At 42.6% G+C, this 17,599-nt stretch overlaps 1 protein-coding gene across 1 annotated transcript in view; it reads right to left on the bottom strand.

Annotated features, from left to right (window-relative positions):
* The window catches only part of FYN (FYN proto-oncogene, Src family tyrosine kinase), a 149,328-nt gene extending 132,369 nt beyond the window's left edge, over window positions 1-16,959 (bottom strand). The window contains exon 1 of the mRNA XM_065888694.1: window positions 16,720-16,959. The gene's annotated coding sequence lies outside the window, so the exon portion shown is untranslated. The remainder of the gene's footprint in view (window positions 1-16,719) is intronic.
* Window positions 16,960-17,599: the final 640 nt, after the last annotated feature.

Genomic DNA, 17,599 nt, shown 5'->3' with positions numbered 1-17,599 from the left:
AGGGGACAAGATAGCGTAGACACAGCTACTGGTTCACTGAAGTATTCTTATCCTCAAATCCACAGTTTACATCAAAAGCTGCTAAAGTAAACCAAGTCAACTTAAAAAGAACATGTCATTCTCAAATGTTGAAAAGCCAGGAAGAGGCATCATGGTCCTGAAAATATAAGAAGACCATGCTTAAGGATTCAGAAAAAAAACAGGGCAGAGTCAGGCTTTGGGGAACATCCACACCTTCTGTTACCATAAAATTCAGTCCCTGGAGGAACTGGGGGCATTGCTTTTCTCCACCTCAGGAGCGTCCCTCCCTCCTTCACTCTACCCTAAGCATTCATTTCTGCCCAACTGGGGACCACAGAGGGCTCTGGGAGCTCTCTGCAGACTGCTGCTGACTATTCTCCTATCATGTTACTGTCTTAAATAGGGATGGAATACTATACTGCAAAACCACCAATGTATATCCTAAAGCCAGAAGCAAGCATAGCTGCATGTTTTTCTTTCATTCTACTGAGTAGCCAAATTTTGGAAACATGCATAACTGCCCCAAATAGCATCTAAAGAAATGAATGGCAAAACCTGCATCTCTTGGTCCCTGGTCTTTGTTAACTGGGACATAAAATATCACCCAGCCTCTTGGTAATAAGGGGCTACCAACGTGGTTTTTACACCAACAGAAAAGAAAAAGAGGGTGGTGACTCATAAGCAGAACAGGGTCTTTCCTACAAGGTTAGCCTAAGTGGGTACTGTATACAAAGTAGTGCTGTGTGGAAACTTGGAGGCTTGACTAAGAATCTGCTCTGTCAGCACCATGTAGTGGAAAGAACTCCGTGAGGACTTAAGAAACTTGATTCTCCCACAGGTTTCACTGATATTCCGTGACTTGAGTCGTCACTTTGCCTTGATAGCCCTCAGCTTCCTCATAAAATGAAGAAGGTAGACCAGATGGCTCTTCTGTCCCTCCCAGCCCTCCACCCTGACCCCACCTGGGGCTTCACCTTCTGGAGTCTGTGTTGGCCTGCTGCAGCCTCCCAGCCCTCTGAGCCTTTTGGAAGGGCCTCTTATGGTGGAGCTGGCCTCACCTCCCTCTAGGGTTCTTACTGCTACCCCAACATAAATGTCAGATGGCCCAAAGTGGGTCCGTAAGCCTGCCATGGATGATGGTCCAGGGCTTAGGAGCACCAGCTTTGGAGGCTTTTATACCACCTGAGAGGCTGTAAACCACAACCCCTCTTAGCCTCAGCTTCCCCACCACAGCATCTTTCTCACAGAACTGCCAAATGTCAGGTGCTCAGCCATTCTGAGAGCTGACAGATAAAATTCAGGACACCCAGTTAAATTTAAATTTTGGATAAACAATTTAGGACATACACTAAAAAATTATTCGTTGTTTATCTGAAATTCAAATTTAATCAAGCACTGTGTATTTTTAAAATTTGCTAAGTCTGGCAACCTTCCACAGGATAGATGCCACGGCTGGTGGTGTTAGGGACCAGGCTGCCCCACCAAACCAGCCTTATGCAGAAGAAAACCACCGCTGCCTGACTTCTGGGTCTTAGGAGCGAGTCCCTGTGGTTGCAGTTTTCCTCCCTAATCCTCTCCTCACTCCTACAACTGTCCCCTTTCTAGTCCTCCTATTGGATTCCTGTCACCTCACATCCCACCTGGGCCCCCTTCCCAAGGTGCCCCCATCTTTCCAGTCACAGGCCCCTTCCCCCTGGCTGAACAATCTGATCGAATTAATTCACACACATGTCACTAACTGTTTAATGAGTCATCAACCTCCTCTGAAACAACTGCCTTATTTTAAAGGTCACTTATAACCTCGAATGAAAATGATCGAATTGTAGGCTACCAAAAAATTGAAGTGAAAAAAAATGTAGGCTGTGTGAAGGAAAGGCATTGTGGGTGGTGGAGCAGGGCTGGCACTAGGAGCTGTGTCTCTTGCAGCAGCTCCTCTAAAGTGTTTTTCTGCTCTTCCTAGCCTTTTCCGCTTGTCTTCTTCTGAGCCTACAATGGCTCTCAGGGTACCTGAAGACCCCATGGATATGGGGTCAAAGGAAGGGCAAAGTGGAATGGGGTGGAGTAGGAGGTGAGGGGTCTACCTGTAAACTGGCCATCGCACTCTGCCCCCTGCCTGTAGCCTACCCTCTAGGACACCAGCACAGTTCCTAGGGTCCCTAGCGCCAGCATCTAATTTAGTTAGACTGTTGAAAACACAAAGTCTGACCAAACGTTCTCCTCTCTGAGCACTTTGTGTTCAGAGGTGAAACACAACTGCATAAGCTCGTGACTTCTGGCTCCTTGAGGCTGGTCAAAGTAACCCCGGGGGCCATTAAGAACCACCTCTCTCTTTCCAGGGCAAATCAATCTAGATGGCTCTGAAAGCTAACCCTGAGTAGGCGAGGGGTTGGCTTGAGGCGGGGGACACACCTCAGTAATTTCTACCTGGATTCTTCCTCAGGCCCAGCTCTGAGGATCTCTATTCCTAGGTTATTCCATCCAAGATGACCCTTTATCTTAACGTCCACAACCCATCAGCTAAAAGCACTTCATCAAACCATTAAAAGGAAAAGGCTTAAAATGAATGAAATGGCAAAACATTATATAACAGATAGTTTACTGTCCTCCAGCAACTAGCCCTCAGCAGAGTGACCCTCACTCGGCCTTTTGGGAAGACAGAACTGCTACGTGTCCTGGCTCATGGCTGAGTGAGATGAATTACTACTAACTTGGGAATGAGAAGGTCTCTCTTACAATTTCGCAATATCCACTGCTGGGTAGCTAGAGGCACCCGGGGTCTGCCCCACTGACTCAGCAGAATTCACTTTCCAAATAACTTTACAGTATCTTTGTAACTCTGCCCTGAGATAAGGGATGTGAATTCTTTTTTTTTTTTTTTTTTTAAACATCTTTATTGGGGTATAATTGCTTTACAATGGTGTGTTAGTTTCTGCTTTATAACAAAGTGAATCAGCTATACATATACATATGTTCCCATATGTCTTCCCTCTTGCGTCTCCCTCCCTCCCACAGGGATGTGAATTCTTTTATGTGTCTTTTTTTTTTTTTTTTTTTTTTTTTTTTTTTTTTGCCGTACGCTGGTCTCTCACTGTTGTGGCCTCTCCCATTGCGGAGCACAGGCTCTGGACGCGCAGGCTCAGCAGCCATGGCTCACGGGCCCAGCCGCTCCGCGGCATGTGGGATCTTCCTGGACCGGGGCACGAACCCCTGTCCCCTGCATCGGCAGGCGGACTCTCAACCACTGTGCCACCAGGGAAGCCCGATGTGAATTCATTTAGACGATAACAGAGTTCTGGTGGGGATGTGGAACAGGGAGTAACACTCCCTAAGAACCTCATATGCCCCACATCCTGATCAGGAGAAATGGACCTGACCTCTTAGTGCAAGCGGAATTTGAACTCATGTCTTTTGGACAGCTTACCCAGTTTCATTCAGGGTCTTGAGCCCCAGTCTCAATTTTCCCTCAGAAGAGTGACTACTGATGCTTTTTCAGAGCATGGTCACTGACGGAGATGAACGAAGCATTCCGTGAGCCTAGACAAGGGCTCTACTGAAGGTGTTTATTTGAAAACAGGACTTGAAATAAGTCCAAAAAATTTTTTGGGCAGGAGAACAGTTTCCAGTATTTAGCTAATTACATTTCATATCTTGAGTGACACTTTGGTTACCAATAAGATTCTTCTTCTTAACAGATGATGGTGAGGAACTCCATGGCAAAACAGACACTGAGCTTCCCCCTTGGTTAACAGGAAACTGTCTCGTCTCTTCCAAATCTTGCACAGTGAGCCAGGAGGAGGCTGGCCACTCCTGCCAGTGCATCAGAACTGCTGTTAACAGGTGTTGAAAGAGCAGTTATTCCCCTCTCTCAGGTTTTCTTTTCTTTCTCATTAAATTGTATTTTATAGGAAAATTCTTATTTACAACTATCGGGTATGTCACTCACTCACTCCCTGCTAGGTAACAGTTGAACGTGGCACAAGACAGAGGTCTGTAAACAGTTATCTGTTCAGAAGGCCACTGGGGTTTGGGGTGCTATGACTCATCATATTCCAGGTCTAGTGAACTACAAACGGTCAGTCATCACAAGGGCCTTATAGCTGTCCTGAGCACCCCTAAGTCAGTAGGTGGCGGGGGACAGGAACCTGAATTTTCACAGCCTCCCCATGTGATTGTGAAGCACACCCACATTTGGGAACCATACTGGTGTAGAACACATTGCTATTAAAGCTGAGGTCAGAGGTCAGAGGTCAGTCCCTCTGGAACCAGTCAACTTTGCTGTGTGTTGCTAAGAAGTCAGTATATACACCCTTAATGAGTCAGGGTACCAGCAGGAAACACGTGGCATCCTCAAAGTATGATAATTTGAAGGGAATTTAATAAAGGGACAATTTACAAAGAAGTAGGCAGGGTGCAGGAAAGCCACAAGGCCTAGTGTGGTCCCCTGGGCTAGGAATGAGAGGGAATCAGGTAGGGCAGGCTCTGTCCCACCCCAAGGCCTGAAGGGGCAAGATGAGAGAGTGGGTACCTGAATCGGGACAGAAACGCTGGTGGAGAGCACTGGCTGCCTGACAGGAGCTGTGACCATCCTCGAAGGGCTGCTGCCAGTGTGAGAAACCCCACAGGGAAGAAGCATCCTGACTCACTCTCTCCCTCCCTCCAGTCTCAGGCCCTCTCCTTGCTGAACCCAACTAGAAACCAGAGGCAAAGAGACCACCCAGGCAGTTCAGAGAAGTCAATTTTCTGGGGCAAAGAGCAGAGTGGAGAAAGGCAGATAGTGTTTGGAGCCAGAGGAGGAATGGGAAGATGCCTGGCACTATACACCTAAAGAAATCGAATCAGGGAGTGTCAAACCTTCACCATCACCCCAGACAGAAGCATTCCGCACACAAATGCTGAAGCTCGGATGCCTCCACCATGCCCACCTGTGAAAGCACCTGATGGTACAGGTAACTGCAGAAAGGACACAACCTTGTCCAGGGAAGTATTTCAAAAATAAATTCACAAATGTACTTCTCAAATATTTACTGAGCACCTATTCCATGAAGGCCACGATATTTCACTTTTAGCCTTTGTAGAAAGTCTTGGAGTCTTTTATGTTAAACCCAATAGGGCTACTGCTGAGAGATGTGTTCACAGGGTTTAGTGAAGCCCCTGTTGAAATCAAAATAAATATACTACAGAAAAGAAAAATATCTTGGATTTTTAAAGTGGAAAATAATTTAGCTTGAATTGCATGTAGTCACAGCCTACAGCAAAAGTGACCTATGTTTTTCTTTTTAATATATATGATTTTCCAGGGGCTTCCCTGGTGGCACAGTGGTTGAGAGTCCGCCTGCCGATGCAGGGGACATGGGTTCGTGCCCCGGTCCGGGAAGATCCCACATGCCGCGGAGCGGCTGGGCCCGTGAGCCATGGCCGCTGAGCCTGTGCGTTTGGAGCCTGTGCAGAATTAAATGCATAATGCGCCATCAGGTGGCCTGAAACAAACGGGCTGAGGGAGGATTTATCCTATCTTTCAACTTCTACCCAACTAATGCTAGTTACACTAAACAATGTTAGTTCCACTAAACTTAAGTGCTTAGGAGGCATCCCGTTTGATGGCCATCCTCTACTCTAAGGTCGCCTTCAGTGGGTACCCAATAAATGACTTTTCAATCTCCCGTTCTCCATGCATACCTATTTCACTGGCATAGGTGAAAGAAGATGCAGGCTCCCGGGTTCTCCGGGTTAGCTGCGTGGTCAGTGGTGTGCACTACCAAGCGTGCCCCAGGTGATTCCAGAGGCACGTCACTGAATTACAAAACAAGAATCTCATTCCTTTTTCTATACACTTCAGCCCTCTCAAACCCCAAAGTCTCAGCTGTCTGCAACAGCTCTCTAACTCCTGCTAACGCCCCTTTTCATCAGAGAGGTGCAGCCTCAGGCCCGGAGACTTCTACAGGCAAGGGCATCTATGAGACTGTCGTGGCACTCTGATTTTCACTTATTTAATGATTATCAGCTATTCATCAAATGATACTGGTTTTCTACTTGAAGAAGTCATATAAAGTTTCTTTTAAAAATAAGTTTGGTTTAGCATAAAAGCTTAATTTAAGGGAAAATATAAGTAATATAGGTGGTACACAGATATGGAGAAAATCAAACAGGTGTCTACAAATGACTGAAGTTTGGGAAACAGTGATTTAATGCTAAGTATACCTCCTGAGTCAGAGAGACCTAGGTTTTAGTTCTTACTGCCATTAAATAGGCAATAATGACTAATTTTATTGTCTTGTAAATAAACAATTCTTTCATTGAAGGTAGTAGTTCTTCTAGTCAGAGGGCTGCAGCTCAAAGAGAGTAATAAAAATTTAGTAAAATTTCTTTGTAATCTGAATTCCATCTTGTTCTTAACAGAGATGCCTGTGATAAATGATTCGACATTATGGTTTAAAGATTTATATGCAATATACTATTGTAGGATGAAACTATGGGAGTATGAATTATGAAGTGGGAGAAAGAGAACTAAATACTGCTCTCCTCATCAGGTCTGACAAGTGAGCCTTTGGCAGCCACTGTAATGTGAAGAGCAAAACAAGATTCACACAAGACCTTCATTGAGAGTCTTCCAGGGCCATCCGGGCAGAATAAATTACAAAAGCAATCTGTCATGGTACGTGAAGCCTTTTGATGTCGGTCTGTTAAAAATACTGCATATTCCGTGGTACTGATCGGGAAACATTGCCATCAGTCACCTTCTACGTGAACTGTAAATCTCTTAGACATGATAGTTCAGCTCTCAAGTCACCCCAACCCCCAAATTCTAACCTCTGGAAGAATTTACATTTATGTCTATGTTCCTTTCAAGTCAAGACCTCAAGAAACACTTAACCAGCCATGTTTGGAGCCTTTTTTTTCTTCCTACAAACCTAAGTGTAAGGAAGCTAAGTGTCTGGGTGCATTCACGCCCACTTCCACGCACACCTGCGCACCCCTGCTCCGACGCCTCCACAGCCAAACCCACCCTGCAGGCAGAGCCGGAAATGGTTGCTGCCAGGCCCTAGCCAGAAAGAGGTGTTTGAGACAAAGTGCTCTGTCCTCCTGAGCCCTTATTTACGCTCGTGCTTTGCTAAATGCCACACAGCAGCGGGTACTCTGGAGCTGGGCCCTTTTTCCTATGCACGGTCTGCTGTTGACTTGTTTTAAAAATATTTCTACAGGGCGTCTACTGCTCTCCCTTCACTATATAATTGTATGATACGTTGGCAAACACCTGCTCCTCAATGAATAAAGTGTGTTTACCAAACAATAATTGAGTCGTTGGCACAGGGAGCAGACCTTGCCCAACACCAGCTGCTGTATGTTGTACACATAGCGTCCTCAGCCTCTGCCTTGGCTGGATGTGCAAGGAGTCAGTACTTATTAATTCTGGGATCTCAGTTTTAGCCACTTAAGACAGAAGAATACTACTGTATGCTGTAGGATTTCATTTATGAATTTGTTTTTTTAGCTTAGGTGCTAGAGTTATAAACAGACTTTAATTTTACTTAAGTCCTAAAGTTTAGATTCAAATGGAATGGTTTGAAACATGCCATAATAGAGAGTTAATTGGGGGGGGGTGTCACACAACATAGAGTTGGACTTACAAGCATAAGTATAGCAAACACTAGACAATATGGGCCAAGATGCTTCTGTGCTCCTTATTCTAACAGAATCCAGTTTCACAAAGAGACTTGTTGGAGGACAAAGGGCAAAATATGCTCTTACGTTTCAGGGTCTCTCAAATCCAATCTGTCCTCTATACATGTTTTTGGGCATCTGCCCCATCCTTGTCCCCTTCTCTGGGAATTTGTCCTGGCAACAGCTCAGCAACAAGTCATGTGACCATAGCTAGTCCAGCAATGTATGACTGGACAGGAGCGAACAAATGACCAGAAGGAGGCCCCAGCTACACGGTGGCTGGGAACCTACAAGTTCTGTGGCTTGGTTGTAAAAGTTAAGCCAATGAGATTGCTCTGCCAGGAATTTGGAATTAGAAAATGGAGTGGCTGTTACTAGTTAGCTATGGGTTGCTAAATTGACAGATCACTTTAACTGAAATGCATTTTTAAACAAAATTTTGGGGGAGGGGAGTAATTATCAATAGAAATGGCTGGACTAGATATCCACAAAATCTTTTGCCTCCCCCAAAATATTTTGGGTAGAAAACATTTCTGAATCACTGCTCTTTAAATATAATGATTCACCCAGAGAGAACATTTGAGAAGAAAAGCATGTGCATAATTCCCTGGAGAGAGGTGTAGAAAGCAGAGGTCTAGTGTTTGGTCCATCTGATGCAGGGAGTCTTGCAGCCCAACAGCTGCTGGCTCTCTGGGCATCACAGGTGACAAGGAAAGTTGTAGCCTTGAAACTAGAGCACAAAGGAAAAAACACATGTGCCAGATCCCAGGGCACATGTCCAAGGACCCTCTGCACCCCAGGCCCCAGCTTGGCGTGGGGAAGGTGCTCAGACATGTCTGTGGAATTGTATGGGAATGAACTTGGTCCAAGAGCAGCCTTGGGGGAAGTCAGACAGGCTTAGGGTTAAACTGGTCTGAGTGAGAAACAGAGAGCAGCTGCCATCCGCGCTGTATCTAAGTGAAGGTAGGTTGTTCTGATGAACAGGTCTGTGACTGCCTGGGCATGAGGGGAGGGTGCCTGGGCCGCCGAGAGGAGGCAGGGCAGATGGTGATGCTTCACGGGAGCGAACAGAACTGCCCACGCAAAACCCCGAGACTCTTTCATCTAAATGGATGTGCTAATGGCTCCCATGGAGCGGCTATGAGAGGGCTTAGCACATATGCCTCTGTCTACTGTACTGGCCGTGAATAAACCATGAGCTTGCCTGCACCATCTGCTTACTGTGCACTTTGTGGAACTGTGTGAAGAGAACAAAGCGTTTGGGGCCAAATGGCTAGAAATATTTTAGTTGTATACTTAGAAACCAGCTATGTTTACATAGCTCAATTATTACATTTCCTTTAAAGTGGGTAAGTAAATTTAAAACACTTTTATTTCAAAAAATAAGGTGGGGGGTACTGGACAGTAGGAGGCCACACAGCTTCTGAAAGGTCAAAGAACAGGTCATGGGGACAGAATGAGGCTGGAGACAAGTCTTCTACAACTAGAGTAATCAGCCTTGAGTTAGTCACACTTAACCAGTCTTAACCACAGATGCTTCATCTATAATGAAGAGTGTGTCACTCATCTTCCTCAGAGCGGTGTTCTGAGATTTCACTAATGTCTAAAACATGCAGCTCTTTAGATAAAAGATATTATGAACATACAAGATGTTTTTGTGGAGATGGTCATGCCCTCTCTAAAGTACAGGGTATACATTATACACTATCATTATTACCCTCACATAGACATTGAGACTGCTCACCACTCATTTTTTTTAGTTCTTCAAAATTATATAAATAATGTTAGTAATTCATTCATGAAACAACTCTTCACTGAACATTTACTAGGTTCTAGACTCTGGAATAATTTTCATCAGAGGTAAGACACCTACAATTATGTTCTAAAATCACAGACTTGGTATGTTGCAAGTAATTTCCAAAATACACAGTTGGATGTGTGCTTTCAAAATTAAACAGCTTACAAAATTAAACAGTGGGGTGTCTTCCCCAGTACTAGATTTGTGATTATCTAAAGTTTAATGATTTGCAAGAGTTCAAAGAGCTCCCTCACCTAACCTGGATGAACTTTTCCCAAGGCCTAACAAAGCATCAATTTTAGGTAGATACTGTACATCCCCCCAGAGAACCCAACAACTTAAGTTAAACTCTATGAAACAGCATAAGCAAATCGCCACAGTTAATGAAATGCAACCCTGAGAGAATAATCACACTATCTTAGTTTCATTTACAAACTATGTCTCATCTTGACAGAATCCCCAGAGATAATGTAGGCCAAATCCTGATAAAATGAATTCCCAGGGTTACTCAAATACTTTTTATGGCGCTGAACTTTGACTCTATCAGAATTTGCTTGGAAGAAAGAATAAGTAAAGAGTGTGAGGGTTACAGCCAGTGCTCTGGACTCAGACAAAGCCTCACACCATAATATAACAGCTGTGATCTTAGATGAGCAACTTTACCTGTCTAGGCCTCGGTTTTGCCATCCACAAGATGGAGATAATAATACTACCTATCTCCTAGGATTTCCAAGAAGTGCCAGTGAAACAGTAAAAAGGTCTTAGCACAACATGGTAAAGACTCAGTGAATATCAGCTATGACAAAAATCTTCACTGTGTAGAAACAGAATTTGCATGGAAGCCAGAGGTTCATCAAAGAGGTGTTACTGAAACCGGAAAGTGGGTTGTGGTTGGGTAGAGAGACCCTGCTATTTCTAAGTTCCCACAGCAGCTCTGCCGCCCTTGCTGGCAGAAAGCACAGAGGTGCTGAGAAACTTAAGGATCATCTTTCCAATTCTTCCGCAAGACATGAGCTGAAGGAGAGAGTGCAGGCCACCCTGGAAGCAGCACTACTGAACCTTAGTTTCTCATCACGTCGTAACATGGGAGTGCCTTGATGCCATCTGGATTTATGCTAACTCTGTAAAGAGAAAGCACGATGTTTGCTTCGGAGGACTGTAAAAACTAAAGGGGAAAATCCCATGCCAACAATGTATTTCAACACTATTCTTATTAAAAACAGGTCAAAATGGTGGGGAGAAAACAAACCATAACTATTGGATACATTTTCAGAAGTGGCTTTGGTTTTATGAATTAAGTTTTGATTCTAAAGACAAAAGTGCAGAAGAGAATTGATAAAGCCACATTCCATTGATGAGGTCCCAGATTCTCACCCAAAATAAAACAAAGTAAAAGCCTGAAGCACTTTTCACTGCAAGCTTTTGGAATTTCCCAGGAGAAGAAGGATAAAGATAAAACTAGAGCTGTGAATTTAATACAGGTAAAATTTGATCTTCCCTTTTAACAAGAGGTTGAAAATAATTAAGAACCTGAAATGGAAAAAAGTTTATACAAAAATTTGTACATACATTAGCATATAAAAAGTTTATGCAACATTTTAAAATATATAATACATAAAATTTATACTATATGTAGAATTAAATTAAGAAAATATTTTATAAACTTAAATTATGAATTTTACCCAGGGGCGAGAATATTTTCGAGGAATTCATGCTAAACAAAATAAATATTTTAAAAATATCTATTTGGTTTGAACCTTTGAAACAACGCCATACTTGCTCTATAACCACGAAAAAAAAAAAAGACTATTTTTCAATTAAAATGAATTCACACAGAAGTCCTGGGGTCAGAAATGCAAGCCAGGATTTGACTACTGAGCATGTAAACATGAGTACAGAGAGAAACTGAGTTCCCTATTTGCAGAAAAATTTTGAAATACGGTTCCTGGATAATCTCAACATGCAAGGCAGGTAATTTGGTGAGTTTTACATGTGTGTATGTATATATGTGTATGCTTTAAAAAGATTCACCATGAGGCTTCTTTGAAGAGTTGGTCTCCCTTAAGAGGAATCTGATAAACAAAATTTTAATTTTGACCCTATTTAGGAAACACAACTCATGAAATCCAGCTCAGCCTCATGGCATAAGACATGGCAAGCTGAGAAAGTTTCTGTCCACATTCAGTCAGTGTATTGCCTCGCTGTTCTCCTGGGAGCGGAAGCAGTGTAGACGAGCCATAATCTCTGCCTCCTGCAGCCTGTCAACTGTTTAAACATCTTCCCAAATAACAGAGAAAATGTCCTATATTTTTGATTGCATAAGAAGCAGATTTGAATGTTGAATTAGAAGGAATGGAAATGTTTATAGTTTTAATTGTCCAAAATGCCTTTCAATTACACTTAATCTTCACTCTAATAAAAAATTTATTACAAATAAATATTGACACAAAATACTCCATTAAACCATTACTAAAAAAAATCTGGGTAACCACCCCCTTGCATTGTTGAATGATTAAGCAAACACATTTGCTGTAATTTGAAACCCGGTACAGTTTTAGTATGGTACCCAACTTTTATAAAATACATATCTAGAAGAAAATATACTCGAATAAAATATCTAAAAACCAGAGACACTCATTGTCTCTGGTGTAAAGAAATTATATCCTTTTCTGAGTGTTTCTAATTTTACTAAAATTTCCCATAATAAATGTAATATACATTGATCATGTATTAGATGCCAGGCAGTATGCAAGATTTTTTTTTTAATGCTTCATGAGGTGGGCATTATTATTATCCCTGCAGATGTGGAAGCAGAGACCAAGGCAACTAATACTTGAAGGATGGAAACTGGAATTCACACATGTCTGTCTCACAATCATTTTGCTACAACTGAATTTCATTTGTAGCTGGAAAAAAGAGAAAACACTTAAATTTAAATGCTACATAGCCAGGTGAAGAGCTATATGGTGACAGTATACTTCTAGGCCTTTATATTAAAGATTTTTATTAGGTACTCCTTAAATACCTCTATGATTTTTTTTTTAATATTTTCAAAAGTATGGCAACATTTTGAAAATAAAAGGAAATTAATCAAACCTTACATGAACTAAACCCAATGAACTAGATTTAAATCAGTACTAATATTTATACACATCCTTTCAGTGAATATTCAGTTACCAATAACAGACAACCCCTCATTGATTCAAACCTAACCTGACCTGACCCCAAAGAAAAAAGTAAAAAAAAGTCTTCCCTTTTGAGAGCGATAAAATTAGGACTCAAAGAAAATGGTACCCCATAGATCATGTGGAGGCCATGATTTCTTAGTGGCTAAAACTCCCATCCCAAGCACACTACAAATCAAAGTAATGTAAGTTAAAACAGCGGAGCACCATTTTTCACCTATCACATTGACAAAGATGATAATGAATGAAAAGTATCACCCGTAAGAGTACTGAAAAACTGGCACTGTTGTAAACGTTTAGTAGAGAGTGGTTACACAATAAATATGGATGAAACTCCAAAATGTGCAAATCCACTGATCAGCCAATTTTCCACCTAGGGGTTTATTCTAAGGAGAAAACTAAGTATGCTGTGTGTTGCAGTGTTGGTTGTTCAAGGCAGTACTGCTTATAACATAGAAAAACCAGCAATAACCTAAATATCGATTGATAGGGGAATTTGCTGCTATATCTGCAGAATTTGGCTACTACACCAGGGACTAAAAATAAATATGCGGTGAATGAATGGCATGACAAATAAATTAATGGGATACAGCTATACAACTGAATTTTATTCAGGCATTAACATTTCTGATGTAAAGCTATATTCAACAACAAAGAAGGAAATCCATAGCATTTTGTTACGTGATCAAAAGAGACCACAGGGCTTCCCTGGTGGCGCAGTTGTTGAGAGTCTGCCTGCCGATGCAGGGGACACGGGTTCATGCCCCGGTCCGGGAAGATCCCACATGCCGCGGAGCAGATGGGCCCGTGAGCCATGGCCACTGAGCCTGCGCATCCGGAGCCTGTGCTCCGCAATGGGAGAGGCCACAACAGTGAGAGGCCCACATACTGCAAAAAAAAAAAAAAAAAAAAAGAGACCACAGACTAGTCTATCGGTACAATCCTATTTACATAAAATCATATGTATAGCTACCTGTGTACTATATATGTGTAGATATCTAGAAGGACAATACAGGTGGGATTTTTCACTTTTTTCTTTATATTTTCACATATTACTTGGACTTACTTAAAAATATTAGCTACACATTTTCTTTTTGGTTGAGGAGAATCCTAGTCTTTAAATTTGTATCCCAACCACTCTAGCTATGGAGGAGGAGGATACCACTAAGTAATAGGTAACATTCAGAGGATAAGAGTTAAGACAATTTCTTTTCCCTTGATTTCTTTAACACTGCTGTGCTGGAAGTTCTCTTTTCTACTCCCGTAACATGCCAGAAACAGAATGAACATAAGGCACATCTGTTTTAAAACAGTTGCAATCAGTGCCCTGGTAACCATTGCACTGAAGAGAGAATCTCAATGCAAGATATTTCACTACATTGACTTTCTCTGTCCAGAGCCCTTCTGAACCCAGCCTTGTTAACTTTCTGGCCAACCCTCACGGTCCAGGGATGCTCTCCTGGGCTCAGCATGCATCCAAGTGCATTCACCATCAATGGACTCCATCTGTTAGCTCCACACACAAAGACCTCAAGTTATTTGGCAAACAAACATTGCTTTTCTTGAATGCTAGATTGAGATTAAAAGTATACAGCTTTATATTAATAGCTCATGGTTTCTGGTAATTTTTGTTTTCAATCCAGGAGAAAATACAAGCATCCCTGATAAACAAATGACAAAGTGTCTCTCTTTGGATTCAAACAAGAGCAGTGTGATTCCTCCACTGAAGCACTGTCTGGTTACAACGGTGCCCAGCTGCAGTTCTGGCCAGCCTCTGAAAGGAGTCAGGGCCAACAAATGCTGCATCTACACACATGTGCCCTGAAGAATCAGCCAACTGTGAGAATGGCGGAGAGGACACACATGAGCCGATGACTGAGAAGCCTCTTCTTCTGGATGCCATTTATCGGAATTACAAAAATTTGCTGAAATGTATCTCATGACCTGCCAGTGCAGTGGGCTCACCAAGTCAAGAATAAGCTACGTATTTTGGCTCTGTGGTATTTTCCCGCAAATAATCATGCAGAGTGAGAGCAAGATGAAGGGCTGAGAAAACAGACAGACCCTGGAAGAAAACACACACCTACTGCTTTCCTTCTTGCACTTCCTGGGTGCAGCATCAATTCAGCAGCAACAGCAAGCACCCAACATGCAAAGCATTCTAAATGCATCAGGTTGAGTGTGGCTGGCTTGATCTTGATCTGATCAAGCCGATTATGGATTTAGTGTTGCAAAGCCTCTTTAAAAAGGAAACGTTGTAGGGCTTCCCTGGTGGTGCAGTGGTTAAGAATCCACCTGCCAATGCAGGGGACACGGGTTCAAGCCCTGGTCCGGGAAGATCCCACATGCCGCGGAGCAACTGAGCCTGTGCGCCACAACTACTGAGACTGCGCTCTAGAGCCTGCGAGCCACAACTACTGAGCCCACGTGCCACACCTACTGAAGCCCGCGTACCTAGAGCCCGTGCTCCGCAACAAAAGAAGCCACCGCAATGAGAAGCCCACGCACCGCAATGAAGAGTAGCCCCCGCTCCCTGCAACTAGAGAAAGCCCACACGCAGCAACGAAAACCCAACGCTGCCAAAAATAAATAAATTTATTAAAAAAAAAAAAAAGAAACGTTGTATATGAAGACGAACCTACTGGCTTTGAGTTACGTGTCCAGGGGTGGTGACAGGTCTGTAATCACACCTGTCTGATGCTGGTTCCACTCATTTACAAGATGCGTGGCCAGCCTTGGGGCCTGTGCCGATGCCCACAGGCCTCCTAAGAAAGGAACCCAGACCACAGCCCATGTCAGGAGCCCAGCTCCTTCGTGGGAATGGGTACGTGCTCTTTCGCCCGGCTCCTGCCATCACTGACTAGTTTTCTCTGATGCTGCTGTCATGTGCCTAGTCTACCCAGAGCTGTCTGCATCGGAGCCACAGCTATTTCCTAAGAGATATAAAACTCAACAAACTACAAATAAACAATACAAAACATGCTCTCATGCTGTCATGCTGATGTTTCTCTAAAGTGTAGCATCCTGGCAGCTCCCTGATTTACAAGTATCATTTGACACTCACTTTTCCCTTTCAGCAACTTTTTTCCCCTGCTTTTACCCATAGTCCATCAGCTCCCTCTATTGCTTAATGTGTCCTCTTGAACTGTCCCCCTTTGCCCACACCAGGCCTCTGGCTCTCAAGGTCACCAGGCTACAAGTGTTCCTACAAAGTTCACCAGCAAGTTAACCCTCCTTGTTCTCAAGAGCTGAACGCTGTCAAGTGGCTCTCCCTGCCAGTCTTGGCTGTTTGATGATCTTCTCTTGTTCAAATTGCCCTTCTATTTGCTCATTTTGGTCAGAGGCACAGATATCGTCCCAGATCCAGAAACTCAGAGTAGGTCTTGTCTTAATCTCTCTACTCTCATCTCCTACATCCAGGCAGGCTGCCGCCATCAACCCTGGAAATTCAGTCTTCAAAAAGGCTTGTAGTTCCTCAAGATTTAATACAGATCGAACAAAAAAAAAAATCCCCAAAAGGAGTCTGCTAACTATAGTACAACACACAAATACAAGATGTCAGCATGGGCACAATCATTTCACTTCATTTCTGTCCCCTGTCAAAGGCATTCAAACTCTTATTCCAGTATTTAAATCCTGTAATGTGGACTCACTGTAAGTCTCCATCTAGAGCCTGCTTGGATTATTGCTTTATGACAGTCCCCTGAAATTGAATATTCTTTCCTCTCTTTAAAAACACAGGACTTGAGCCACCTTCCTCAAGACCTTGACCCAGATTAAGCTGAGTTTTAGCCACTTCAGTAACCCCTTGGGCAGAATTTTAATTAGTTTAACAGATGTGTGCATTGCAGAGGTCTTTATATAGTTTCCACTTTCTTACTTCTTTATTTTCTAATTTGTGTTTACTCATTGCTCTAATATGCACAAGTAGGGATCATGTCTTGAATACAGACTTAGTGACCAACTGATTTCAGCTCATTATTGATGATCAATTAGTCCCACCTCCCCCACTCTATACACGAATAAAACTTAAAAATATTGTTCCCACACACTCACCCTTGGTGGCTCCTCCAGAGAGTCTGGCGACGAGAGAGTTAACAACAGTATAGAAAAGTCTCATTTCGACTTGGGAGCAAGAAACTCAACCACCCCTGACAAAAACAGCTTAAAGATGAATTCCAAATATCCAAGTGTTATTTTCTTCACCCCACAAACCCAGGAACGTGACACGACCATGACACAAGCCTGGATGACATCCCACAGCCACCAGATGATAGATGTTTTCATTGGTTTCTCCTTAAATCAGGGCTATTAACAGCAGCATGAATCTGAACGAGAACCCTCGGCAATAGAGCTCAAATTGTGTCTGACAAGGCTCACTTCATAAACCTCAACTATTTTTCAACTGAAGAGATGCTGTATTAAGTCAATTCTGTTTATACAACCATTGTGCATTTATTTTCTTTAAAGATAAATGATACTTTTATGAAGGATAAATTGCACCCGAAATACTATCTGCCTTGGAAAGATGCCAAAATACACACTCATTTAAAATACACAAAACAAAAACAACCAGCCACTAATGCTTTTCCCAACAACAAAAAAAGTGGCTATACAGAATTCTCTTTTGTATAGTAGGGTGATCTTTTAAAAAAATTTTTTTAAGTATAGTTGATTTACAAAGTTGTGTTAATTTCTGCTGTACAGGAAACTGACTCAGGTATACGTATACATATTCTTTTTCATATTCTTTTCCATTATGGTTTATCACAGGATAGTGAATATAGTTCCCTGTGCTCTACAGTAGGACCTTGCTGTTTCTGCATCCTATATATAATAGTGTGCATCACAGTAGGGTGATCTTAACGAGGTAAGCAAAATTAATAAAGATTATCGTTAGGAAATACCTTGAGAAATAGGTTAACTGTATCTTACA

This window comes from Phocoena phocoena, chromosome 12 (assembly GCF_963924675.1).
Source record: "Phocoena phocoena chromosome 12, mPhoPho1.1, whole genome shotgun sequence".
Lineage (NCBI taxonomy): Eukaryota > Metazoa > Chordata > Mammalia > Artiodactyla > Phocoenidae > Phocoena > Phocoena phocoena.
The sequence above is the reverse complement of the archived record's forward strand: the minus strand, read 5'-3'. Positions and strand labels throughout refer to the sequence as shown.